This window comes from Dreissena polymorpha, chromosome 1, assembly GCF_020536995.1.
Source record: "Dreissena polymorpha isolate Duluth1 chromosome 1, UMN_Dpol_1.0, whole genome shotgun sequence".
Lineage (NCBI taxonomy): Eukaryota > Metazoa > Mollusca > Bivalvia > Myida > Dreissenidae > Dreissena > Dreissena polymorpha.
This window is the reverse complement of record NC_068355.1, coordinates 120,598,679-120,604,031: the sequence shown is the minus strand read 5'-3', so window position 1 is coordinate 120,604,031 and position 5,353 is coordinate 120,598,679. Positions and strand designations below refer to the sequence as shown.

The window sequence follows — 5,353 nt, the reverse complement described above, 5'->3', positions numbered from 1 at the left end:
AGTAGTAGTAGTAGTAGTAGAAGTAGTAGTAGTAGTAGTAGTAGTAGTAGTAGTAGTAGTAGTAGTAGTAGTAGTAGTAGTTGTAGTAGTAGTAGTAGTAGTAGTAGTAGTAGTAGTAGTAGTTGTTGTTGTTGTTGTTGTTGTTGTTGTTGTTGTTGTTGTTGCAGGAATAGAGTCTACTATACGAATGACTTTGGCGGCGGAAATATTTTAATTCTTGTCCAATGTCGTGTTGGAAACTGAAATCGGGAACCAACATACAATTTTCTGCCGCGGATTAATACAAATGGACACAGTTCAACGCAACAGTGTAACTGTCGATGAAGTTAACAGCAATGCGATTAAGGTTGAAATTAAGAGTGCGTATACACAATAACTGAAACCATACTGTTTGTGTTGAGATGCAGAGCATGGCAAAATGATTAGAGTATAAAAACAAATGTTGCGCATACCATGGGACACTCTTTGTTTCGAATTTAATGTGTTTGACACCTTACCACTTTGTCGTAGTTTTCAATCTCCGTAAACACGCGGAAAACATGTTCATTTGTTTATACTTAACCCCTAAATACTCCATAATCGATTTTTCAAAGATATAATACACGTGATCACGCTCAAGTGAATATAAATGTGAAAATTCAGCACAAGGTTTTGAGCCGTTTTAATATGAGCCCAATCGCGGTCTTTAGGCTGGTTATGGGAATTTCGACAGTTTTGAAAAGACAAGACATATTTCAAACGTTAAAATTTCAATCATGCCAAATGTATAACCAATTATTCTACATCCAATAAATTCATCCAATCGGCATTTTTCATATGTACCACGCGACCGTCCAATATATTCCGGTATTGGATCCAAAAAAGTCTGTATTTTTCCATATTGGACAGTTGAGTACAAATGCACTAAGCAATTGTTTTATAACGATAAAAGCCATAACCAAGAAAAAGTATCCGAATGTACAATAATCGATTCACATGGGCGCTTGTTTTGAAAATAGCATAAATGCAATTAAAGCATTTTAAAATCCAAATTAAACTTAAAATGGAACAAAGAGCTGAAGAAATGGATATAGAATAAAAATCTTATAAGACGTTTTAACTGTACAATAGTGATATATTTTGACGAGCACACAGTTTGACGTCATATTGGACGAGCCGTTGTACATATAAACGCCTAATAACCTATAAATTATTCACGTCCGTTAATCACGTGTGCAACCTCATTTTGCGATGCGTTGATAAATGAGCCAAGGCTACTGTCGAGGTGGCGCTAAGAATCGGATGTTTGACGTGTCACGGATAATTCTACAGGGTTAATAGGTCTATATTATATTATTAGTTATGCATCGCAAAAAAGAGGTTGCGCCTGTGTTTTACAGCCCCGATTTTGTTTATCAAGAAATCGTTTTACTGTTTGTATTAACGGACGCTCCCTGTTATACAAATTATACAAATTGAACATGTAGTTAGGTAACACACAGACAATGCGTCATAATAAGAATTCGCAATACTCAGTAAGCGAGTGATAAATACCGTACCACTTAATTCATTGCCAACATAAACTTACTTCTCTATTTCCGTTTGTCATGACCTATGTAAATGAATTAGTTATATATTTTTATCTTAATTATACTCAGTACTTCAAAATTGATTTTTTCCCGAACACTTAGTACTACGCCTTACCAATGTGTGTCTCTTGTTATTGTACGGGACGCACCTTCGGGCAAAACGCATAAAACACTTTTGAAACGTCAGCTGAACTTACATGGAGGAAATGTAAATCGCAGTCTTTATTTACTAAATGCGGCTAAACATTAAACCCAACACACAACAACACATGACAAACATAAATCTGGGATCAACGCGCATAACCAATGGAGATATTCATATGTTCAAATGTTTGTTTAAACAGGTGCAAATCGCAGATTAAGTTTCACATTTCGAGGTTTACAATTTAAATCTTGCATATCTTCGAGAAAACAAAACCAGAAGTGGGTCACTTTTGCAAAGTCGTTTAAAAAGCAGCCTTTTCAAATGAAATACAGTCGGAACGCGGAACAAAGCAGAGTCAAGGGAGGTAAGGATTTGTACGTTTTATGGCTTATCATGTAACATGTAAACCTTTTGTACGTTATTTACATGTGCATCTTAAGGTTGAAAACATGAACACTTAAACTTGTACGGGTCATGTTTATAACAAAACTTAATTAGATTCCTGATCAATTTGGTTCATTTGAAATTGATAAAGTGTAAAGTAACATCTTGATTTAACCTCGAAGATTTCTTTTTTGCTGCCTTCCAGTACATGATCTAACGTTAGGTTACCGTTACACCACATAGGAGCAATGGTTTTTAATCAGGTAAGAGGTTTCATTGGTATGAAACTTAATATTGTTGGGTATAGCTTGAACACATATATTTACGCACTAGACTAGTAGGCATACCTGTTATTTAAAGTCATTACTGAACGTTTACACATTTTATATAGAGCATATACTTTCATAGACGGAGTGCATTATACTCCTTATGATGGTTTGATATACCGTTATCCTAAGACGTATTGGTAATTTGTGGTTAAGTCAATATAGCGGGGTGGGGGCTAATTTGGTGCGTAGTCCAGCGGTTAATATTTGATCTACATACAACCGAAAGAAAATATGTTCGGGAGCGATGGCTAGGCCAACTTCGAATATAAGATAAATCTTATAATGAATTTCCGTTGTCTAACCTTTAATAATATTAGCATTTATGATTTTTCCCGGTGTCCCTCTTTAAATCCAACATATTTAATGGCCTTCTTCTCCGAACGCGATTTATATGTTAATGGACCTAATGCCTAAGAAAAAACAACATTGCAGTATAAACTGCAGCCATAGGAATGCTTTTCAAAATTCTAATAGCAAATAACCCAAACATATTTATCGTTTGTTTCGTCTGCATAGGTACACATGATTGGATTAGTTTTAGACGCTTTTATGATTTATGACAAATTGGATATTAGGTTTAAAATGGGCTCATACTCACACTGGTTTAAATGCAAAATGCTTTGAATTTACGGTTCAAGGGCGGTAATCCAAGTCCAAATATTTATATGTTTTTAGTTGCTGTTCTGTTATAACATTGTAAGAACATAAAAGTTACATCTGATAATTTTCCTGAAACATTATTGTTCTATATTTAATAAATTGAATGGTAATAACCAGCTTTTTATACGCCCGTTTAAAAAAAACGGAACGTATTATAGTTTCACCCTTGGCGGGCCGGCCGGCGGGCGGCGGCGGCGTCCACAGCAGTGTCCGCTCTCTTATTAAAAAAGTTTTCATCCGATCTTAACACAAATTGATCAGAAGTTGTATCTAGACAATATCGAGGTCAAGTTCGAATATGGGTCATGCTGAGTCAAAAACTAGGTCACGTGGTCACTTAGTGCATTTCAAGCATTTAACATGGTGTCCGCTCTCTAATTGAAGTAGTTTTCATCCGATCTTCACCTAATGTAATCAGACGTTGTATCTAGACAATATCTAAGTCATGTTGAAATATGGGACATGCCGGGTCAAAAACTTGGTCACGAGATCACTTAGTGCATTTTAAGGATTAAGCATAGTGTCCGCTCTCTAATTGAAGTAGTTTTTATTCGATCTACACCAAATGTGGTCAGAAGTTGTATCTAGACAATTTCTAGGTTAAGTACAAATATGGGTCATGCCAGGTCAAAAACTAGGACACGAGGTTACTCAGTGCATTTCAAGCATTTAGCACGGTGTCCGCTCTGTAAATGAAGTAGTTTTTATCCGATCTTCAACGAACTTGGTCAGAAGTTGTATCTACACAATCTCTAGGTGAAGTTCGAATATTATGGGTCATGCCGGGTCATAAACTAGGTCACGGGGTCACTTCGTGCATTTCAAGAATATAGCAATATGTCCGCTCTCTAATAGAATTGTATTAATCAGATCTTTACCAAACTTGGTCAGAAGTTATGTCTAAATGATATCTAGGTCAAGTTTAAAAATGGGTCATGCCGGGTCAAAAACTAAGTCACAAGGTAACTCAGTGCATTTCAAGCATGTAGCATGGCGTCCGCTTTCTTATTGAAGTAGTTTTCATCTGATCTTCAACAACTTTGGTCAGAAAATGTATCTAAACAATATCTAGGTCAAGTTCGAATAGGGGCCATGCCGGGTCAAAAACTAGGTTACGGGGTCACTTAGTGCATTTCAAGGAGTAGACATGGTGTCCGCTCTCTAATTGAAGTAGTTTTCATCCGATCTTCACCAAATTTGGGCAGAAGATGTGTCTAAATGATATATAGGTCAAGTTAAAATATGGGTCATGCCGGGTCAAAAACTAGGTCACTAGGTTACTTAGTGCATTTCAAGCATTTAGCATAGTGACCAAACCCTTTAAACGGGCGTATTTTTGGACAGTTTGGCACTCTTGTTATAGTATCCGTTGTCCACTACTGTAACATTCAAACTTATATATTCTACATTAACTGTGATTTGCACTCTGTCTTGTAAGTAGTATACTAATCTGTGACCTTAAAAAAGGTACATGTAACTTGTGCGTAAATGTCGTTTTATTTTTGGGTTCTAAACAAAAATCTTATATGAATGTCGCTCTTTCTGGTTATTTTGGCATTGGTCGCATTAGCCACCGCCTGTCCGTATAATTTAGGAACGTGTTTATGTTCATAATACACGTCGGTGAAATGATAACGCCAGAGTCATTCAGTTTAGATAGCAATTGATATGTGTCATATTGGAGTACAGTAAAACTGGTACAATACAAAACAACACTGTCTATAACACTGTTAAAAGTTGTAATGTTGTAGTTTTTTTAATAAAACATTTATTGTTGTTGTTTTAACCATATGTATATCTCTTGTTGCAGTTAAGTACCTTCGACTATGAAATAATAAAATGTGTGTATATTGCTACAAAGGAGTACCATATTGCGGATATCCTGGTGGTTTCAGGCGTAGTAGCGGCGGTCTGTGTGGTAATAATGACTAACGCGTGGATTGTGGCTACATCGGCAGACAGCCTAGCAACCGCTGGTGATGTAAACGGCCTCTTTGACAATTAAGTTCTTAGTGTTTTCCAGTGTTTGAGGATGTAGTTACATGTATACCTTAAAACCCCATAAGCACAGCGTACACAATGTTGATATGTCGTGTATCAAAGAATGTGTAGTATTAAAGATATATTTTATTGAGGATATGATGATTATAACAGTTCAGATTAAACTCTAATAAAATGCATTACACGCCTTCGTTTTTTATTTTGCTAAATTGTTATATTGTTATATTGTTATATTGTTATACCGTTATATTGTTATATTGTTATAT

General features: G+C 35.8%; 1 pseudogene; it reads left to right on the top strand.

Moving 5' to 3' along the window:
* Positions 1-129, top strand: part of LOC127868003 (uncharacterized protein DDB_G0271670-like) — a 1,377-nt pseudogene extending 1,248 nt beyond the window's left edge.
* Positions 130-5,353: the final 5,224 nt, after the last annotated feature.